Here is a 23,215-nt window from a genome sequence, read left to right on the forward strand (position 1 = left end):
ATCACATTGCAGTTTCTCATCCAGTACGCCTGGGATTCGGCATTTCTAACAAGCTCCCAGGAGTTTCTGGTCCCGGAACCCCTGCTTGGAGTAGTGTAGACTGAAGACATTGGAATTCGCCAAGGTGCCCCCATCTTTTCTCATTCAATTCTCATTTCAATGCTTTGCCCTGTAGGCGGGTTCAAGCGTTCATTCTTGCGGTTGATGCTACTATCGCCATCAGCGTGATCCTTTGGCAAAGAGGTCCCGCTGGGTCGCCAAATCCTCCCCAGCCCTCAGCGCGTGGCGCCGGCCTGTGCGTAGCGGTGGCTGCCCCGCGCCCCGCGCGCACCCCTCGCCCCGCGCGCACCCCTCGCCCCGCGCGGTCCCGATCCCGCAGCCCAGCGCTTATCTCGCTGGCGCCCCGCCCAGGCCGGCCTCGCGCTCCCGTGTTTAAGCAGGACGCGCCCGGCGCTGCGAAGCCGACTTTAAAGGGAAACAGGACCCGCCGATCCCTGGCGGGAGGGAAAGGGCATCTATCATTTTTATGTGGCATTTCAAAGGGGGAGGCTCCTAGGCGGCCCAGAGACAAAGGCGGACGGCGGGGTTAATGGAGAACCCGGGATTTAATCATTAACGCTTAATACTAAAGCAGCCCGAGGAGCGCCCCCCGCCCCCTGCACCCAGGTGTGAGCGGAGGCGCCTGGGAAGCTCTGGCTCAGCCTTTGGGGGTCGGGAGACCCTCTGGGGGTCGGACTGTGGCTGGGCTCCCATGAGTGGGGTTGGGGTCCTGGGCCCACCCTTGCAGACGGAGCCAAGTGGGCAGACGGTTTCCGTGGGTTCCCGGGTTGCCCTGGGACGCTAGGGAGCATGGGGACACGTAGGTGGGGGTCTTGAACTAGGGGACCAGATGCTTTCCACCTGTCCACCTTGCCCCTTGCTGAAGGAAGATAAAGAAAGGAATTAGCTTATATTCTAGACCATATCTGAGATCTGGGTGGGTCACTAGCCCAGAGCCACAGACACTGGCGGGGTGGGGGCGATTGGAGGGGTTGGGGTGGGAGCTGCTGCGAGTCCAGTACCTTCCATGAGCCTCCTTCGGCCAGCGGTTGGGGCGTGGGGGTCCCCAGGCTCTTCCCAGCCCCCACCCAGCTCATCCCCAGCACTGAGGCCTTCAGCTCTGACGTCTGCTGGTTCCCCTGCCCCCTCCCACCTACCAGTCCTCCTGCCTCTCACGGCACACACTCAGGGTCCCTCCAGCTCTCCACACTTAACTCATTTTAATCATTTACCCAGAGCTGGGAATAAGTATTCTCCTTCACTGTTTTCCCAAGTCCTTGGACAGAACCTTGAAATCACACAGTGAGAAAGTCATTTGCTTTCCGATTCTCCCCCGAACCTTCTGATGAGGAGGAGCAGACCTTTGACCCCTCTTGGGCACATGTGACACCCTCTTAACTATGGAGCAGGTCTCAGGCCCCCAGCCCTTAGCAGATCCTGGCTTAATAAACACCAGAATTTAATAAACACCATCTTGTGTTCACTGTGTTTCTACTTATTTTTAACATTTTTTATAGTCAAGTTTAGAACCGTAAGAGGTGTTAAACTGGGTGAATTACATCAAACTGAACAATCTGTGAAACCAGCAGTGAGATCAAAAAACCAGAATCTGATCATTCTGAATTCAGAAAACAGAATTTCCTGGGCTCTCAGAAGCCCCCCTCTGTCTGTCCTTTTTCCAGTCACTATCCCGCTTCCCTAAGAGTGGCCACTCTCCTGAATTCTGACCTGGGTTAGATTTCCCTGTTTTTCTTTCTTTTCTTTTTTGCTTTTTAGGGCTGCACCCGTGGCATATGGAGGTTCCCAGGCTAGGGGTCCAATCGGAGCTACAGCTGCCAGTCTACAGCCCCAGCCCCAGCCATGCAGGATCTGAGCCATGTCTGAGACTTACACCACCGCTCACAGCCATGCTGGATCCTTAACCCACTGAGCAGGGTCAGAATCGAACCCACATCCTCGTGGATCATTAAGCGCTGAGCCACAAAGGGAACTCCAGATTTGCCTGTTTTTCACATCCGACATATGAATGGAAGCCCCCAGGCCTAGTTCTTTGCTCAGCATTCTGTGTGTGAGATTCATCTGTGTTACTGTGTGAAGGTGTAGGCCATTCTCTTTGTTGAAGAAGAGTCATTGTATTTATTTTTCTGGTGACTCTGTGTATAATCCATGGATACCAGTTTTGCATTTACCTCTCTCTTGGCACTTTTGAGAATTATTAAAGAATAATGGAATAATTGACTTAAAAATTAAATAACAGTACGAGTAGAACACAGATGAGGCGAAAAGCAGTGAGGATGCATGAACTGTGACAATGTGAAGGCATTTCAGACCTGCTAACTTAAGATGAAATACGCATGCCCAGGGTGGGCCAGTTTTAAACCTTGTCAGATAGAAGCTTAATATAACCTGCCAATGCACTTGACTTTCAGCTATCTTGGAGTTCCCATCATGGATCAGAGGAAAGGAATCTGACTGGCATCTATGAGGAAGCTGGTCTGCCCCCTGGCCTCGCTCAGTGGGTTAAAGATCCAGTGTTGCTGTGAGCTGTGGTGTAGGTTGCAGACGTGGCTCGGATCTGGCATGGCTGTGGCTGTGCTGTAGGCCAAAGGCTACAACTCTGATATGACCCCTAGCCTGGGAACCTCTAAATGTTGCAGTTGCAGCCCTAAAAAGACCCCCCCCCCAAAAAAAAACCCTAAAAACAACTTTCAGCTGTCTTGTAGGCCAGGCATCACGGTGGCTTTCCCTCTTCAGAGCACCCTAGTCTTAGACCCTGGGACAGTGGAGCACAGGTACCTCAGCTCCGGGACCGCTGCCATAGACCTGTGGCTGCAGAAGGGGCTGAGCCTGCCCCAGGCCCCCAGGGCAAACCCCTGACCTTTCCCTGTGGGAAAATTCCCCAGCAGGGGATAAGATCCGTACAGTTAGAGCCTGGTGGGGGTCTCACGCCTGGGGAGCAGGACAGAGGGAAAGAGTCAGGATCTGGCTTAAGCCAAGCCCCGCCCCCGGCTTTCTCTCCATCTGGAGTTTCTGGGAATCCTGCTCTAGTTCCTCTGCTAAGGGGGAGACCCTCCTGGAAAGAGCACCCAGCCTGGACCTCCAGGGGGCTGGCAGCCAAGGATGCCCCTGGGAGAAACTGGAGCTCCTGCCCTGGCCTCGATTAGGGGTCGATTTCCGCCTTTGTCTCCCCAGAGGGGAAAAGTCATTCACAAACCCTGGGCAGGAGGTGATGCCGACTTGTTCACCTTCAGGTAGCGCTTTGAGAGCCTGTGGACACATTCATTCTGCAGATCTGATCACGAGCAGTTCATGGCTCACACTCGGGAAGGGAAGCGGAGAAGAAAGGCCTCTGGTCTCTCCCGACAAACCCAAGCTGGAATCCCAGCTCCCCTGTCCTTTAACCCCTCTCAACCTTAATTTCCGGGTTTGCGCACACCCCTCGCTGGGCAGTGGTGGGCGGCCGAGCACTCAGCATCCTCACTCAGTAAGGGGTGCAGACCTTGGCAATCCGACAGGCCCTAGATAGGGGAAGGGGCTGGTATCCACCCTACATTCCAGGGGCTCAACTGCACTTGCAAGTTTGGTTTTTTAACTGCAGCCTCATTTTCATTCATTTAAACAAGTTTAACATGGGGATTCTCCTTGTGGTGCAGCGGAAACGAATCCGACTAGGATCCAAGAGGATGCTGGTTGGATCCCTGGCCTCACTCAGTGGGTTAAGGATCTGGTGTTGCTGAGAGCTGTGGTGTAGGTCGCAGACGTGGCTCAGATCTGATGATGCTGTGGCTGTGGTGTAGGCCTGCAGCTGCAGCTCTGGTTCAACCCCCAGCCGGGGAACGTCCACATGCCGCAGGAGCGGCCCTGAAAAGAGAAAAACAAACAACAACAAAAAAAAACAACATAGAGTGAAATGCACTTTTTCTGGTGTAGACATCAAGGTGTGCTTTCCTGTAGCCAGCATCACACTCAAGATACAGAACAGGTGCCCCACCCCCCAAATATTTCCCATGTTTCTCCTTTGGAGCCAACCCCCTCCCCATTCCCAGCCTCTGACAACCACCGATCTGTCTCCTATTCCTATAATTTTGCCTTTTCCTCAGAGTTACATGAAAGGAATCATAGAGTATAATTATATGTTATATAAACAGATGCTGTGTGAATAGAACCCCCTAGCATATGTAGCCTTTGGAGTCTGGCTCCTCCTTCCTCATAGCTTCATGAATCTGACATCCACCCAAGAGGTGCCCCTTCCTTTTTCTTTTTCTTTTTATTGACGTCATAGTTGATTTACAATTGTTGTGCCAGTTTCTGCTGTACAGCAAAGTGACCCAGTCATGCACATGCACCCTTTCACTGCTGAGTGGCCTTCTATGGTATGGATGTAGCAGGGTTTGGTACAGGATTTTCACCAGGTGGAAGGCAGTTGGGCTATTTCCAATTGGGAGCAATAGTGAGTCCAGCTGCTAGAAACATTTCTGTCCAGGGTTTTATGTGAAGGTAAGTTTTGCTTAACTTGGGTCAATGCCTAGGAGTCGAATTGATGGGTCACACGGGTACATGTAGCTTTATAAGAAACTGCTGAACTATTGTCCCAAGTGTCTGCACCATCATGCTTTTCCCCCAGCAATGCCTGGGAACCCCAGCTGCTCTGCATCGTCCCCAACACTTGGTAGTGTCTTTTCTTTCTTTCTTCCTTCCTTCCTTTCTTTTCTTTCTTTCTTCTTTCTTTTGTCTTCTTAGTTCTTCTGCTAGGCATGCCTGGCCTTATAGTTTACTGTTCAGGAAGCACAGGGCTGCCATAACAAGATTCAGCAGAGTGAGTGGCTTAGACAACAGGCATTTATGTCCTCATGATTCTGGAGGCTGGAAGCCTTAAATCAAAAGGGTTGGTTGCTCCTGAGGCCTCTCTACTTGGCTTTGATGGCTGCCTCCTCCCTGTGTCTTCATGTGAGTGTCTCTCTGTCTGTCACATTTCTAGTGTCTTTCTGTCACATGTCCTAATCCCCCCCCTTTATCTTTTTAGGGTCACACCGGTAGCGTATGGAAGTTCTCAGGCTAGGGGTCCAGTCAGAGCTACAGCTGCTGGCGTATGCCACAGCCACAGCTGCATCTGCGACCTACACCACAGCTCACGGTAACGCCAGATCCTTAACCCACTGAGTGAGGCCAGGGATCAAACCCACATCTCATGGATCCTCATTGGGTTCATTAACCTGCTGATCCATGAAGGGAACTCCCCTAATCTTCTCTCTTATAAGGACCTCAGTCACACTGGATTAGGGTCCATCTTAAACATCTCCTTTTAATGTAATCACCTCTTAAGACCTTATCTCAAAAGATGGCTACATTCTGAAGTCCTGAGCATTAGGGCTTCAAAGTATGAATTTGAGGGGGGGCACAATTCAACCTATTACAGGCAGACTTTAGGTGGGGAAGGGAGAGAAAAATCTGTTAAGTCCTTGTGGCTCAGGTGGGATCCATCACGTTGGGACACAATACTGGACGCATCCTTCCCTTGGATGCATGGGAAAAAAACACAGGCTGTAGAATCAGCCCTCAGCTCTGGTCCCAACTCTGTCGTGCCCTGGTCATGTGAGCTTGAGTGGGTCACGTCTCAGCGAAGCTGCACTTTCATCATCTGTAGCAGGAGGGGAATTGTGATCATCTCACAGCCTGGTGGTGAGGAGAGGAGACGATAATTCATGGGTAGCAGTGCCACCAGCTGAGATGCGTAAGAGCAACCACTTCCTTTATGACTTTTTCTCATTCACTTTTGCTTCTCTTTTGCTGAGCTGTCGGGAAACTTTTGGCATCTTCTCTACCTCCTGGGGTTTGTGTTAAGGTCCAAGTGCTTAGTAAATGTCAGCAGTTGGGTTTAAAGATTCTTGGTAAAATTAGCTACTGGACACCCAGATGTGCTTGTAGATTTGTACATGATTAGACAACTGTCGAGTGCTGGCGAAAGGTAGCCATTGGGATTATTTGCTGAAGTTCTCAGAGGTCCCCACGTCCTGCCATTCTCCTTGGGCTACCCGAGCGCTCTGTCTCCACTGGCATTTCTCAAGGAAACGTGTCCCATCAGTAAAGATGAGAAAGACCCATCCTCACCAGTGGGAGTTAGCATGGACCAGGGGAGACAAGATGGGCAGAGCCATAAGCAAATGACAAGACAGAACGGGGTCTTCTCGCTCCTGAAGAAAGCCAGGCTAGGCAGTGAGCAATCTTAGCGGAGAGTCATTTTAAGTCTTATTCCCAAAGGTGGGGGGGGGGGGACTTGAAAAAAAAGAGGGTCCGCTTGAGGACCTCCAGGCTGGGGGGGATCTACAAGGGGATGGAGGCAACACAGGCAAAGTTGGGGCAAGGGGGAGGGCAGGGCACAGACAGGCAGCCTGTGGCTGGCACGTGGCAGGAAGGGAATTGGTGGAGAGGAAGGGCAAGGAGGAAGCTGCACGGGGCCTTGAATGCCAGGGGGAGGCATCTGATCAGACTTCCTAAGGCAACAGAAGCCCCCATGTTTTTTAAATGGGAATTTTCTTTACCTAAGTTGAATTTGGGGATGGTAACTCCAGGGTCTAGGGGGATGGACTGAAAGGGAGACAGCTAAGCATGTGGCCCAAGTGAGCTGATGCCAGTGGAGAAGCTGTTTGGGTGGGGGTGGGGGGGGAATGGAGAGGGGGAGATGTCAGGAGACCTGGGGAGGTGGGGCTGCCTGGCAGGGTGGGAATGTGGCTGGAGAGAAGAGGGTGGAACTTAAGAGGCTCCTTTGTCATGTTTGTGTTTTATTGTTCTTGGTGCCAATGACCACACGTGGTGGTTTAAAACAGCACAAACTTAGTATCTTATAGTTCTGTAGGCTAGAAGTCCAACCTAGTCTTCCAGGGCTAAAATTAAGGGGTCATAGTTCTGCTCTAGGGAAAAGTCCATTTTTTTTTTTCCAGCTCCAAAAGGTCGCCCACACTCCATGGTCCATGGCTCCTTCCTTCATCTTCAAAGCCAGCATCTCTCTGACACTTCTGTTATCACATCCCGCTCAAAGGCTCTTGTAATTAGACTGGGCTCACACAGATGATCTAGGAGAATCACCCCATCTCAAGTCCTTCATTTAAAAAGGCAAAAGATTTATACAATCTGAAGAGAAACCAGAGTATTCGAGTCCTTCATTTAAATCCATCTGCAAAGTCCTTTTTGCCCCATACGGTGGTGCATCCATAGAATCCAGGGATCAGGATGTAAACATCTTTGTTATTATTCTGCCTGCCACATGGATGGAGCCCCAGAGCTCTGAATCAGGCAGGAACTCCTCCTCCAAGGAGCCTGGTGCATCCCTGCCGGGCTCTTTGTCCTCCTCAAGTGTTAGACTCCGAAATTCCTGAACTGTCTGTGCCCATCTCTCTAGCTCCTCATAACCTGAGGTTCCGCGTCCCTTCTCCTGCCGCCTGTCTCTTCCAGGCTTCTCTGTCTTTGCCCACATTTCCTGCACCCTAGATTGACAAGCTCCCTCCAACCATCAGTGATTAGCTTTCAGATGCCTGGCATGTAGCATGGACTTGCTTCTCCAAGCTCTGGGGACAACCTTGGTGCTGGGGTGGGGTGGGGGTGGCACCGACTCTCTGGTCCCCCACTGGGGAGGGAAGAGCACTTCTGGGCAGGCATCTATTCACCTTTGCAGGGCAGGCTCACCAGTCTGGCACCCAAGTTCCTGCCACTGCAGAATCGAGGTTGTCCCTCCATCCCAGTAACGCCCCCCCTAGCCCCGCCCCATGGTGGCTGCCACTTCCCAGGCTTCAAGGACTCACATCTCCCCAGAGCTCTCATGCTGGCTGGAAGTTGATACCTAGGGGGACTCTGTTTCCTCAGGTGAGACCTGAGCTTCTATCTCTTCTCCAAGCAAGCCAGTGTTTTATTCTTCAAAGCCTCAGGAGCAAGAAATGTGGACGTAAAGCCCAGCCCTGGTGGCTCTATGGGAGCCCGTTTGTCCCCAGGCCTTCAGAGCATTCCCTTACCTGCGAGGGCTGCACCCTTGCCCTATGGTCACCTCAGCCCGAGGGGCAAAATACACCTGCACAGTGATTCTGCAGAGAAGAGCTGCCTGGGACATTTGGGCCCACATTCTATTTTAACAAATGTGAGAGAAGCCATGAAACATCCCCCCGGTTTCTGCAACCATCACATGCCAGGTCGGGGACAGGCATCCTGAGGACAAGGATGGGGACAAGCCACCTCTCCAGGGCCACCTGACACCGTGTTCCTGTAGGGACCCTCAGCTCCAAGCCAACCAGGCGCTGCCACCAACTCCCAAGCCTGGCCTTTGCCCTGCTCCCCGGCTCTGCTCACCCCTCCCCTCCTTGCAGCTCAGCAAACCTCCCCACACACTATGGCCTCCTTGACCCAGGCTGGGCCAAGGGGACTCAGAGGAGCAAGATGTGATGACAGCATCCCTGGGCGCCACAACCCAGGGGAGGAGCCAGGGCCTTATACGGCCCAAGATGGCAGGGACAGGAGTGCTGTGGAAGAGCCACAGCCACATCAGCCTGGAGGAGGAGGAGGCAATCAGGGGGGGCTTCCTGAAGGAGGAGCGCTCTGAGCAGAATGGGAGATTGGCCAAGCAGAGGGAGTTGAGGATACTCTAGGCAGAGGGGATGGTCTCCACCACCTGGAAGAGACCATTCTTGGATCTTCTTACCCCCGCAGCCCATTCAGACCTCTCCTACTGCCCACTGCTCTCAGTAGTATTGTCTTTGTCCAGCCGGTGTGTGTCTGTCTGAGGGAGAGGGAGAGGGAGGAGAAAGACAGAGGGAGGGGGAGATTTGCAGTCCCCTTCTGGTCTGTGTCACTGCAGAGCGCCTCCCCACTTAAGCTCATTGAGCGAATATAAATGGCCAGCTGTGCTGCACAGCTGGCAAAGCCTTGTGCTGCGTCTCAAGCCTGGGTTCCATAGGGCTCGGCTCTGCCCCTGCGAAGCCAAGCTTCTTCAACTGTAAATGCAGATAATCATGGCATCTGCCTCCAGGGTTCTTGGGGCAGCTGTGTAAAATGATGGATACACACAAAGCATCTAGCAAGTGCCTGACGCTCAGAAAGTGCCCAAAAGATGGTAAGCCATTGCTAGTCCGGGTGATATTCTGGAGTTCCTGCCACCACTGTGCCAAGGCATTGGATGGCATTCTAGAGGCCCTGGGACACAGTGAGAGACACTCCCATTTGAGGGCCAGGTCCTGGGGGGTGTCCCACCTAAGCTATGGCTCCTCAGGATGGGCCCCAGGAGGACACAGGGCTGAAGCGACCGCTCAGCCCATGTTCTCAGAGTTTCCCGAGAACAGTGACCTATCTCATGGCTGCCCTTCTTCCGCTGGGTCCAGCATAGCTCCGAGACCCCCATCTGCTCCCTGCTTTGGAGTTGCAGACACTGGGCCCAGTGAGGCTGGCCTGTGGGCCCTAAAGGAGGCCAGGCGCCCCCTCACCTCCTCCACGTGCCCACCTCCCGTGTGTCAGCAGCAGCTGTTCCCCACCTTGGCCTCTCGTTTCAAGGATGGGGAACCAGCCCCGCCATGCCAAGGCTGGAGCTACTCTGTAGGTAGTTCTGGGCTCCCCTCCCACTTTGCTCCTGAGCATCTGCATAAAACCTGCCAGGTCCTCCAGGAAAGGCGGCCGCAGGGGGCACCCAGGGAGGCAGTGTGGTGTGGTGGTTAGCCACCCGCTCCTGGCATCAGGCAGGCCTGAGTCCATGTCCCCACATGTCCTTCCCAGTCCAGAGCCCTCAGGCAAGTCGGCCTCTGAGAGTCTGTTTGGGGAAATAATGGTGCCCACTCCCCAGGGTTGGTGATGGTGAGAACTGTGTGGTGTTTGCCCTCAGTCAGTGTCTAGCTTATGCCAGGGATCAGCAAGTGTTTCCTTCAAAAGGACCATGAAATGAGACTGAAGGCAGCGTTCAAGTGCCAGGACCACAGGCTGTCTTCTGATTCGGGGCACGTGACTGTCCTTACTGCTGGCTTGGGGCCTCAGGACAGTGGGAGAAACAGACCAGAGGAGAGGTGAGCTGAGCCATAGGAAGAGGGAGGGGTCAAAATGTGGGGTGCAGGCCCCCCAGGATACAGGATTGGGAGAGGGGACGATACCCATGCCAGGGCAGGTGCGCAGCTCGGCGCACACTCGGCCGGGAGGAAGGGCCAGGCTGGGGGTCTCCCTTGGGCGGGAGATCGCCCGCAGAAGAGCAGAGCAGAAGAGTGCTGGGGGCGGTCAGGTGACATCTTCTTATCTGAAAGACAAGGTCAGCGGCAAAGCTGGTCGGTGGGAAGGGAGGAACCACTGGCCAGAGCCAGGTTCGCATGAGAAGAGCTGTGTTCCTGCCTTTGGTGTCACCACTGGGGAGATGGGACAAAGGGAGGTAGCCCTGTGTTTGTCATCTAAGCAGGGAGACAGGGCCACAAGCGTGTTAGCACAAACAGGATGGGAGCCTGGGGACAGTGCTGGCCATACCCTCTGGGCTCCTGGGGGTGGGGGAGCTCCTACCCCCAGCCCAGGAACCAAGGTGCCATCATGCTGGGAGTCATGTGGTGTAGACATAGGTGTGGTCAGATCCACTTAGCCCCACGAGGCACCCTCCCCTGTCCCTGGGGTGGGGGGGGGGGTGGCTCTTTTCCTCTCTGCTGGGATTTCTGTGAGGGACCTGCCATCTAGACTTGACCTGCAGGCCAGGGCAGAACAAGGGACGTCTCAGTCCCAGAGCCACACAGGGTCATAGGTTAAACTCCTGGGGGTGGGTGGGGTGGATGGGGAGGGCACCTACACAATGCCCCCGCCTCCACCCTGGGGACCCAGGATTGCGGGGAGTAAGTGGGGTGGGCTCAGTTCCCTCAGATTTAAACCTTGCCAATTTGCTTCCATCACAGACACGATTCTGGGTGAAATAAGGCATCTTAGTGACAGAGGAGGCAGAGATGAGGTTGGGGAAGCAGGGAGGCTTCCAGGATGAGAGAGTATTTGCCTCTTTTGTGCTTTGGGTTACTGCAGAAATGCCACCTCCTCCAGAAAGCCTTGTGGGCAGCCTAGTTTTCTCCATCACTGAGCGCTGTTTCTTCCAAGCCACAGAGAACTGTTTGTAAGGCCACATTTCCTTAGTCATGTGTTCTCTAGAACAGAAGCTCCCTGAAGGCAGGGCCAGTGGGCTTATTATTTGCTGTATCCCTGAAGGGACCACTAGAGGGCGCAGAGGACACCAGGCTTCAACGAAAAGTACTGGTCTGTGACCTGAAGCAAGTTTGACACTGTGGAGATGGGAGGCAACCACGATTTCTGGGCCGAGGGGCTGCGTGGACTGAGTCATGTTTGGTGAGGCTGGCCTCGGCAGCAGAGCAGGGGAGACGTGCTTTTAGGGGAGATGCACCTCTGAACTAAGGCACGGCCAGCCAGTTGGTGAGATGGGGGCTGGAGACTCTTCTAGATCATAGATTCCCACATGGAAGCATGCATTTAGTGTGTGTGTGTGTGTGTGTGTGTGTGTGTGTGTGTGTGTGCGTGTGTGTGTCGTGAGGGAGAGGGAGACGGTCAGTTGATGGGGAGGGGCTGCTGATACCCATTCGTTGGCTGGGTGATGCCATCACCCATCATACAGAAGGTGGGGGCGGCCGGGTCCAGGGACACACGGGGGCACAGCTGTCAGGATAAAGAATTCTAGGAAGATCCAGAGATGTAGATGTTCACTGCTGAACTTTATCCTGAGACTCTGGGGAGGGCCGCTTGCTTCCAGATTCGTGAGCTTCTCCCAGCCCCCGCTGAAGCCCCAAAACAGAAGGGTGAGCCGAGAGGGATGGCCTGCCGCCTGCTGTCTTGCCTTGGGGGAGGGCCAGTTATTTCCCTTCCGTGGTTTTGCCTTTGCTGCCAGCAAAGCTTTCCCCTCCCTGCTGCCCCGAAGCTGCGCAACAAGTCTTTGCAAGATGCACCCAAAGCTGAAAGTTGCTGTGCATTGTAAGTGAACCACCAGCACCTCTAGAAAGCCTGGCGGGGTAACAGAGCACTCTCCCTCCCCCCCACCCTGCTGTTGACTTTGACAACCCCAGCCCTGCCCCCAAGGTCCCAAGAGTGATGACGATCCAGGGAAAGGAGCAGAAGCGGGAGCAAGGAAGGAGCCTTCGGTCTAGCCGGGGGTATGGAGCCCACTCAGGCTGCCTCCCACTCCTGATTCTTTTTTTTTTTTTTTTTTTTTTTTTTGTCTTTTTGCCTTTTCTAGGGCCACTCCTGCGGCATATGGAGGTTCCCAGGCTCGGGGTCTAATCGGAGCTGTAGACACCGGCCTGTGCCAGAGCCACAGCAACACAGGATCCGAGCTGCGTCTGTGACCCACACCACAGCTCATGGCAACGCCAGATCCTTAACCCACTGAGCAAGGCCAGGGATCGAACCCGCAACCTCATGGTTCCTAGTCGGATTTGTTAACCACTGAGCCACGACGGGAACTCCCCCCCACTCCTGATTCTTGAGGTGACTCCCCTGTGGGGGCCGCTCCTCTGAGCCTGGAATCCCATGTCACATATCACAATCCACCCAATCACATGTCACAGCTTAGCCTGGTGGGGGCCCTTCTCCCCCTCAGTGAATCACAGCCGTTTTTGCAGCTTGAAGTGGCTAAAACCTCAGCTTGTTCCGAGTAAAACGCCAAGGAGCTGCATCTTAACCAGGCTCCCCTGGACCATCACTGGTCTCCTGGCACGTCCACCTGTGCTTGAACCTCCAGGCTTGCCTGCGGCCACCAGCTCTAGAGCTCTCCCGGTGCCTCAACCCCCGCCCCCGCCCTCCCACCCCACTGAAAATGCAAACCTTCTGTGTTCAATGCAGGCCCATCGGTCAAAGTGTAACAGGCAGACAGAAAACTCTGTGGGTGGCAACAGGACTGTGGCTGCCGGAGTTGTGGGCTATGCTGGGTGAGGGGCAGGCGGCTGCCGGGGCTCTGTTCTGGAACATTCATTGAACACCTACCCTCTGAGCCCGTCTTCACAGTGGGCTTTTAGCATGTGGTCTATCCCACTGATTCCTCCCCACCATCCTAAGGGGTGGGCTCTGCTAACCCCACTTCACAAATGAGCAAATGGAGGCTCCCCGCTTTTCTGACGCCAACCCTCTGGCAGGGCCAGGCCACGATCTGAATGTGAATTTGACCCTGGCCCTGTTTTCTGTGTTTGAGCTGCCTGGCAGGAAGTTCTCATCATTGGTCACAGCTACTTTTTTTTTTTTTTGTCTTTTTGTCTCTTTAAGGCCACACCCACAGCATATGGAGGTTCCCAGGCTAGGGGTCGAACTGGAGCTGTAGCCACCAGCCTACACCACAGTCACAGCAATGCATGATCTGAGCCCCATCTGTGACCTGCACCACAGCTCACAGCAATACTGGATCCCTAACCCACTGAGCGAGGCCAAGGAGCAAGGCCACTTCCTCATGGATGCTAGTCTGGTTCATTAACTGCTGAGCCATGATGGGAACTCCAATTGTCACAGCTATTAATGGCATCAGGGTCCATAATCTAATTAATAACAAAATCCTCAAAACCAGGACTGATCTGGAGAAGGTCATTGTCAGGACACTACCTGCAGGGTTTGGTCAGGTCCTGACCCTCCCCTGGAACTCCTGACGGTGTGGCACCTGGAGAATGCGGCCATCTGTGAGGGTGGATTCCCACCTTCAGGCTCCGGCGTGGCCCCCTTGCTTCTGCTCTGCTGGGACTCTGCTCTCTGGCAATCCCATCATCCCTGTCTCGCTCCCCCACTCACTCATGCCAGCATATTTCATCCCTCTACTCCCTCCCCTCCAGGCGCCTTGCTAAGCACACAGGTGTTTCTGGACCCTCTTCGACTCTGGTTTCTCTGCAAGCTGAGTCTAGATCTTTGGCACCCATCGTGGCTGCCGCAGGGCTCCTCAGAGGCAGGATATACCAAGTGCAGGTGTTCCTGTCTCAGGAACGTGTCTGCTGAGCTACCAGAGCTTCTGATCCTATCCAGCTACCTCAGAGCCCAGGAATTTGCATCTTCGCAGGCTCCCCAAGGTGCCTGATGCTCGTGGTCTGTGTACTCACTTGGAGAAGCGCTGCATGACCCAATGCGAGCCTTGCAAAGGGCTTATTTAACACTGGAGAAGAAAAGAGGGTTTGGCAAAAGGGGTGGAACAAACCACTTAGAGACAAGGTGGGGGTGGCCAGGGTGTGGGGTATGCTAGGAACTGACACATGTGGAGCTCCAGTGGGTCATTTTAGCTCCTTCATCCCCTTTGGAGCCCACCACAACCCTGCAGGATCAGCCTGATGAGCCCTTGTCACAAAGGAGGGAAACGGAGGCTTTGGGAGACAAAGACACACAGCCAAGCGTTCACAAGCCGTCAGCAAAGACCCAGAATTTGAGGCCATGTCTGGCTGATTCTTAAAGGCTTCTTTACTACTATATTCTACTGACAACTGGGCAGCCCCCAGGTGCCAGATACCTTTATCCCGGGCCAGGCACCGAGTCACTGTTCAAAGCCTACCTCTTAAATTCGCGGAGGCTGAAGGCACAAGTCACTGGGAGAACAGAATGGCTTCAGGATTATGGAAACCAGCCCAAGAGGTTCCCTCTATGACCTCATGCCCAGACTTCCCCTCCTAGAGTTTCTTTAATCTGAAAGCTGACCCGGCTACATTTGCCCAGGTGATAACTCACCTGCACCTTTTATCTGCAACCCGAATCCAAACAGGAAGCCGGGGCTGAGATAAGGCAGAGAAAGGCAACGCCTGGAATCCGTACCAACCTATAATCAGCCATTTAATTTCATGTCAGACATCTCTGGAGCCCCTCGCAAGTGCCAAGCTCTGTGCTAGCTCCTGCGGATGGAGGAGAAAACCAGACAGCCCTGGTCCTTGTATGGCTTGTGCTCTACTGGGATTCTCAAGGTTAAATAGGTCATTGCAAATGAGATGAGTGTATGGAAAGGGAGAAGCAGGAAGCCAAGTGGTCACAACGGAGGCCCCTGGAGACTTGTCGTTAAGCTGGGACCTCAGAGGTGAGGAGCCAGTGAGGAGTCAGCGGTGGGATTCCTCACGTGGCAACCATCCTAGGGCCAAAAGGTGCTTGTTTTGGGTTTTCCCATTCCTGGTCGAAATGGCTTTCCACAAGCCCATCACTTTCTCTGCGCCTGCTCCCTAGCTCTGCTCCCCAACTCTGGGGAGCTGGCCTCTGCCTCCAGGAGCGATGGCCCAGCCCCTGCCTTCCGCTCCCCCCCTTAGCCTGGGTGTGCTGACCTCTCCTGTACCAGCCAGTTAGTGAGGTCTAAATGTTCGAGTATCTTGCAATCTGGCTGAAGAAAGTCATTTTCAATTGAAGTTACATGTACAGTTTAGCATATTATGGTCAGAGGCAATGAATGCTCCAAACTCATTACTTCCTAGCGATTTTTACATTTGGCTAATACTCATGCTCTTAGGATATTTACACACCAGTCCTATCAGCATGGTGGAACTAAAGCGTATCAGCAGTACTGGGTCTGTCTTACCACTTCCGTGTTTAGTGACCTCGCCTTAGAAGCCTGGAATGGCCAGGATAGGTGTATTTACAATGCAGGAATCAGTGTGAGTTCTTGCTTTGTGTGGTTTGTTGTCTCGATTTTAGAACGGGATGGAGAAAATGTTCGCGATACAGTTAAACATAAGTATGTGTGTATAGAGCGGTCACATTGGGAGTTAGTATCCCCCAAACGGAGGAAACAGTCTCACTGTATTAGAAAACGGTCATTGATTCAGCAAGGAGGCGCACGTCACTGACAAATGAGTGAAGTTCCAATGCAGAGCCTCATTGTTTCACTTTTGTTTTATAAAAATACCAACCAACCCACATTAGCCGTGTCTTCGTTAGACGTCTATCCATTTGTCGGCGATGTGCCCGATCTTGCTGATGCAAGTTGCATTCAAGCATTTATTCATATTCTGATTTTGTGACACTACTGAGTTGCAAACGATCAAAAATCAGTGAGTTTTTCAAGACATGGGAAGTCACATGGGCAGTAGAGGTGTATGGAAGTTACAGTTAAGATTATTTGAATATTTTTAAATTATTTATAAATTATGTGCTATAGCCTTTATATCGCTTCAGTTTGTAGTCATCCTATTATATAAATACTCACACACACACACACACACACACACACACACACACACACATCTTTTTTGGAGAGCTAGCTTGCCTTCACCTTGTTTTTTTCTCCTGTAGCCAGCAGTGTTGGGCCAGTTCTACCATTTATCTTACTCAAACAGGCGGTTCTCAATCTCTTTCCAATCCTTCCTTTCATGGAGTCACAAAATAAGTGTCATTTTAAAGGTACGCATTCCTTCCCTCTATGCACAACGTTTCAAAATAAAGGAAGAGAGAATATAAATGAAAAAGAAAGAAGAGAGAGTATAAATTAAAAACCTGCTGGAGAAGCCCCATCCTATGAGGCCTCTTGGGAAAACCCGCAGTACCCTGGGCACAAGCCTTTCATGGGCATCCTTTGTCTTGGACCCTGAGAGATACTGGCTGGAGGTCTGGAGTTCTGGGACCCAGGCCCCACGCCTGGGCCTCTGCAGTCACCCTCTCGTTGCGGACTTTTCAACAGAGAAGGGAGTGGTGGTTATTCTTCCCAGGTTTTCCTCTTGTGACGTTAGATTATATAATTAGGTCTCTATAGCCATCGCCAGCAGGGCCTTAAGTCTTCTGTGGGTCAGGAGTCCCTAGTGGCCGAGGCAAGGCTTTTAGCCTTGATTTCAGTGACTCAGGGAAGCAGGAGTGGATCTGAGTTCTAATAGCTACTGAGCACCGAGCACCATGCTAGGACATTGAATGCTTTCCCATTTAATCTTTACCGAAACCCCATGAGCTGGATTCTGCTATTGTCCTGGGTAAACGGAGGGGGACAATGGGACTCTGAGAGGTCAAACAACTCAGCACGCAAACATGCCGCCTCTCCTGGTCCTGCCGACTTGCTGCCCAGCTGGCGACAACCTCCAGCCTGGCCTGTCACCCCTGCCAGTACCGCCCAAAGCGCAGATCTGTAGACAGGGGGCCGAGGGCTTAAAGGAACCGTGCTGCCAGGGACGGGGAGACGTGATTGAAACACAAGCAGATGAAAAAGCATATACCTCAACCTCTCTGCCTTTGTCTTTCTGTCTGGGAAGTAGGTTATTCAGAAGCCCAAATGAGACATCTGTGAGAGGGGCCAGCACACAGTCAGAGCGCAGGAGGGTCAACGCAAACAACCCAGGGGATGACACACGTCAACCACCCAGAAGAAAGCCAGGCAGGTACCGTGTGCTCCAGAAGTAATGTCATTACAAACATTCCCTGTCCTTTATTAGGGCTGCGGGGAGCCTCCCGCTTCTGGCATATCCATTTGCAGTGGCAACTCCAGGCTGTCCTGGTTTTCTCCGAGACACCGTGGGTAACAACGCAAGCATCTAAGGACCTGTTTAGGGCCCTGTCCACAGTCTTTACTGTTATCTCTGTGGGAGAGGACCTGTGCTCTGGATTTCAAGGAACTGGCTTGCACATTGTTTGGAAACAGAGCCTATCTGTAGACGTGGGTGGGCAACGCATGGTTTTCAAACACCTTTTTTTTTTTTCAACCATAGCAATCTTTGTTCAGATAACATTCTACATGCTGGCCCATGATATGAAACAGATTTTATAATCAACAAGTACAGTTGAGATCCAAGGGATGGAGGTGGCCTAGAGCCCACCCCCCCATACCAGGTTTTGTCCCAAATAATATAAGCCCTGGCCTGTAAGTCAGTATGGACTTCTGAAGACCAGCTGGGTTGCTTGGTTTACTGAGAAGGGTTCTGTGTCCACCCCAGGGGACTGTTCAGGACACATGGGATGCCTTTGGTTGAAGGCTTCTGTCTTATTTTAAATATGCCTCTGTTTAAATAGAGGAACCACTCACGGTGATGGCAGGTTAATGGGGTACTCTGCTGAACCCTGAGATATTGCCGATATTACTTGCCAGGGATCAAACAAGGCAGATCAAAGTCAAGGTTTTCAAAATTCTCTTGTAGGAGGAAATTCCTCCGGGCAAAACTTTGAGGTTTTCACAGTCCTGAAAAATAGCCTTGACTTTCTTCTGGCAACAAAAAAGATCCTTTGACTTGTGCCAAGCAGGAATATATTTCTTCTCTGAAACTGTTTTATAGATGACGTGTCATTTCCTACTTTCCTTTTCTTTCTCGTAGTAATTATCTCCCTTTAAGAAAATGTCTGTGCAGCACAGCGTAGGCATGTTTAGGCAGAGAAGCACTGCACAGCAACCCAGTCAGGAGTAGCCTTGTTTCCTGTAACCCTTCTAAATCCCGGGACTCACGTGGGCAGCATTGCGTTCAAAGAACCACAGTCTTGCAGCCAAAAAAGTAATTAAGAAGGAATTCTAAACCTTACCTGGGCTTTTCGAGTTCACGACAATTTCTTCTACTGGCGTGTTTCTCACCAGCTCTGTGCATCCATCCTACCAAGATTCTGGAGACTTCTCTCTCCCCACTGGTCTCCAAAGCCTTTCTCCACACCAGCCCTGCAGTCGATGGCAATGCAGGATTATCTTGGGTGAACAGAGGGGAGGGGATGGGGAGGGAAATTCTGTATGCTCCCTCTTCATCTTAATATCCTGGGGTGTGAGGTTTGCTGTGTTCTAAATTCTATTCTCATTTTTTTTTCTTTTTATAGCCATACATGCAGCATATGGATGTTCCCAGGCTAGGGGTCAGATCAGAGCTGCAGCTGCAGCCTGCGTCACAGCCATGGCAACACTGGATTTGAGCTGCTTCTTCAGCCTATGTTGCAGCTTATGGCAACACTGGATCCTTAAACTACTGAGTAAGGCCAGCAGTCAAATCTGCATCCTCATAGATTCTATGTCAGGTTCTTAACCTTCTGAGCCACAAAGGGGACTCCTCTCCTTGTTATGGTCTGATTTTGTGCATAGTACAAATAGATTATTCAATCTGAAGTACAATGGGGCCTGAGCCAACTGGCTGAATGGAACAGTATTTAGTTCTGTTACTTTGTAAGTTTCTAGTAGCTCATATCATATGGCAAAGAAAATCTGACTCCTGTATCAATAACAGAACTATTATGGCAACTCTTTCTCATAGGATAGATGAAAGACTCCATGTGTACTTTACACACATGGTTAATCTATTGTAATTATGGTTAAACAAAGTATAAAAGTCTATCATTCTAAAAATTCAATGAAAGGCAATTGCTTGATGATAAAATTAGAAGTCCCTTCCTTTGCTTTGATGATGCGAAATTAGCAAAATTGTGGAAAATCGACAGTGATTGGAATAAGAAGTATTTCCAGAATTTGTTAAGGACACATAAAAGTCAGAAAAGTTTTCAGAAAATAACCCAACTGAAGGGGAAACTCCTATGCACAGAGAACACTGTTATTTCTTGACAATCATGCTCTTATTCACTTTAAAGCGAGACTTTATAGGTGGCAGCCCTGGAGATGCAAAAGACAGGATGAAACAGTCCCCAACTCCAGGAAGCTCCCACTCTGGAGGGGTCATGGTCTCAACACAGGAAGATGCTGACCAGGTGCAGCATCATAAGCAGTCTGAAAGATTGCTAGTCCAGAAGCTTGTATTGTGAAGGCACAAAGTGGGGCGGGGTGGGGGGGGCACATCTCCCTGTGGGTAATGAGGGTCAGGGAAGGCCACAACAAGCACAGAGGACCGGGAATGGTGTTCCAGATTGAGGGAACAGCATGCACAAGGCTCAAAAGTATGAGTGCGCATGGTAGGGTCAGGAAACTAACTACCCCTGTGAGGCTGGGATAGGGACAGCAGAGAAACGAGCCTATGAGCCTAGGTGAGGATTTATCAGATGTCTCTGAAGGATGGAGAAGAGTGATTAGGCTGGAAGAAAAGGTTACATTTACATGAATAAGGAAAACTAACATTGACAGTTTATTCCGTGTAACAGACATTCAGGACAGCCTGAAGCCTTATCTCGTAGGTCTGGCGAGGGATTTCTACCTTCACAAATCTCTTCCTCCTTTGTTATTTATGAGACAGCTCAGATATCAAGGACGTGACCATTATCAGAGGCTCTAGGTTTCTAGGAAACCAGAACCAACACCTTCTGATCAGGGTGGGAAGCTTGGGGGAAGAGACTGTGGAACTGCCATAAATGCATAATTGGATGGAATTGGCATAAAACCATAGGAGCGGCTCAGACCTCAGCGGGGAATGAGGCAAGACAGCAAGAGCAGTGGTTATGGAGAAAAGCCCAGGAGAAATCCAACCCCTTCAAGTAGACAGAGACATGGATCCATCTATGTATCTACATAGATGGATCGACTCATGAGATTTGTATCTATCCATCCATCTCATCTCTTCGAACCTGACTCAGGAGACTCTTGTGCTTTGTTTTGTTTTGTTTTCCAATTGTGCAGCTAAAAACAAAAGTGTGAAGTTCCCCTTGTGGCTTAGTGAGTTATGAAACTGACTAGCATCCATGAGGATGCAGGTCCAATCCTTGGCCTCTCTCAGTAGGTTAAGGATGTGGCATTGCCCCAAGCTGTAGGGTAGGTCACAGAGGTGGCTCAGATCTGGTGTTGCTGTGGCTGCAGTGTAGGCCAGCAGCTGCAGCTCCGATTTGACCCCTAGCCTGGAACTCCCATATGCAGCAGGTGTGGCCTTAAAAAGAAAACAGCAACAACAACAGCCCTGAAAATGTGCCTGTCCCCACAAAGGCTTTCTTGGAATTCCGCTGTGGCGCAGTGGGTTAAGGATCCAGCATTGGCTCAGGTCGCTGCTTCGGTGCAGGTTTGATCCCTGGTCTGGGAACTTCTGCATGCCTCGGGACAGCCAAACAAACAAACAAACAAATTAAAAATCCCCCATCAGCCAACCAAGCTTTCTTCTCTAGAGCCTCTTGAGACTGAGACAAGCATCCACAGTTCAGAGCAAAATGGCTTTCATCTGTGAATAACGGGCCACCCTCAAGCTTCCACTTCCCAGCCCCCCACCAACACTCACCGGGAAAATACAGGAAGGAAACGGCCAGGAATTCTCTACATGACTCCACGCCACAGCATCCCCGAGTGCCGGATCCTCAGATCATAAAGATTATTCTGTTTCCAAGTGATGAGCAGAACCAACAGTTCAAATTCTTCCCTGATATTGAAGTCTTTGATGTTTGCAAAGTTTCGCAGCTTAAAAAAAGTTAAGATGTGAAAAAAAAAAATCAGTCACTAGGTACACAGAATATCCTTTTCAGCAGCAGCACCGTCATCTCCATGAGACATTTCACAAGGAACTGAGGTCATACCAAGTCCTATTTATTAAAAAAAATTGCCCCGACTTTTTTACTAACTGAATTGTTTTCTTTTTAATATCAGGTTATCTTTTATTCCCTGGCACTTTCAAAAGACAAGATCATAATCAGTGCAATGAAATAAACCACATAGAACAATGAGTATGTTAAGAGCCCTGGATTTGGGTTTTGGCTTTGCCATCAACTGGCAGTGACCTTGGGGAAGGCGGTTGACATCCCTGGACGTTTATTTCTCCATCTGGAAATTGATGGGGGTGATGGCGAAGGTCCTTCCTGCTTAAGCATCCTATAGTCTTATCCAGTCCCTTGGACCGGTGTTGTTCTTGACAAGCAGCAGGTGCTTAATACGTGAACGGGTGTGGTGTGCTTCTCTACATGGTCAATAAAGATAATGTCATTTGAAGTACTTGCTCCCACTTTCATTTTCTGAATATTCTTTTTAATTTCTTCCTTTTTTTTGTACATAGATTCAATATCTTCCCTTATATCTGAGGATATTAATACTTCTTTTGACGTTTTCCCTACTTGCATGCAAGGTCTCTATTTAACTTGCTCCCATGGTTTCTTTATTTTGATTTTTAATTTTCTTATTATAGAGGTTTTTTTATATGTCTGGTAAAACTTGGTTTCCCTCTCAAAAGTAAAGTGGGGCATTCAGAAGATGATTTTGGACAAAATAATTTTTTTTCTTTTTATGTCCACACCTGTGGCATATGGAAGCTTCCAGGCTAGGGGCGGAAGGCACAGCAATGTGGGATCTGAGCCGCATCTGTGACCCCTGCAACAGCTTGCAGCAATGCTGGATCCTTAACCCATTGAGTGAGGCCAGGAATGGAACCTACATCCTCATGGATACTATATTGGGTTCTTAACCCTCTAAGCCGCAACAGGAACTCTAAAATAATTTTGCAAAAGAGCTACACCTTGAAGAACCACACTGCCTGATTTCAAAACTTCCTCTAAAGCCACAGTCATCAAAGTGACGTGCTCCTAGACATAGAGAACCATGGAACAGAACAAAGTCCAGAAAGGAGCTCATACACATGGTCAATTACCTGCTGACACATGTGCCAAGGTAATTCAAAAGGAGAGAAGAGTCTTTTCTACAAATTGTGGGACCTCAGGCCTTATTGGATCTCAGATACAAAAATGAACATGAGGTAGTTCATAAACATAAAAGCTAAAACTGCAAACATCTAAGATCAGAGAAGAAAATCTTTGTGACCTCAAGGTAAGCCGAGATGTCTTAGGTGGAACACCAAAAGCATAAACCATAAAACAAACAAACAAAAATGGATAATTTCCTCAAAATTAAAAAAACCCTGCTCTTCAAAAGAACAAAAAATTTCTATTTTTATGAAGTTTTACAATCTCTAATGGGAAAAAAAAAATCAAAACCACAGGGAGGACGGATGAGGATGGAGCATGTGTTCTGATTCAGGAGAGGGTCCAACTTGCGTATTCTTTGCTCCTGGCATTAGAAAGGAGGCTGTGGTCTAATCGCATGCCTTAAGGATTTGATCATTTTAAGAAAACAGTGATTGTACGATTGTGTTTTTACAGACCAGACTTGGGGCTGAGGGTAAACACTACATAATTCTCATCATCATTAGCCTGGGAGATGGGGGGAGTGAGAGGCAAGTGATATTATTTTTCCCAGTTTTGCAGATGGCAAATGGAGGCTCTGAGAGGCTGAGGGACTTGCCCGAAGTTCATGTCTTGGAAGGGCGATGCTGGGATGTGGACCCAGGCCTGCCTGATGCCAAGCGTGGGTCCCTAACCATGACACCACACTGCCTCTCTGGGTACCACCTGCTACAGCCTCTCCTGGAGGACTTGGCACATGATGCTCAGC

At 50.7% G+C, this 23,215-nt stretch overlaps 1 long non-coding RNA gene across 4 annotated transcripts in view; it reads right to left on the bottom strand.

The window, feature by feature from the left end:
• LOC146397103 (uncharacterized) overlaps positions 1-23,215 on the bottom strand; it is a 458,248-nt gene that overhangs the window by 51,726 nt on the left and 383,307 nt on the right. For 3 of the 4 annotated variants that reach the window (XR_014827055.1, XR_014827054.1, XR_014827052.1), the window contains exons 4-5: positions 21,063-21,238; positions 18,460-18,589 (exon numbers count right to left, since the gene is read on the bottom strand). This is a non-coding gene — a long non-coding RNA (uncharacterized LOC146397103). Of the gene's footprint in view, positions 1-18,459; positions 18,617-21,062; positions 21,239-23,215 lie in introns of all 4 variants that reach the window. The other variant, XR_014827053.1, reaches the window with a different exon arrangement.

Source organism: Sus scrofa, chromosome 14, assembly GCF_054392235.1.
Source record: "Sus scrofa isolate SSC_HxYL_T2T_F1_AM1 chromosome 14, Sscrofa_HxYL_maternal_Yorkshire_Landrace_v2.0, whole genome shotgun sequence".
NCBI classification, from domain to species: Eukaryota; Metazoa; Chordata; class Mammalia; order Artiodactyla; family Suidae; genus Sus; species Sus scrofa.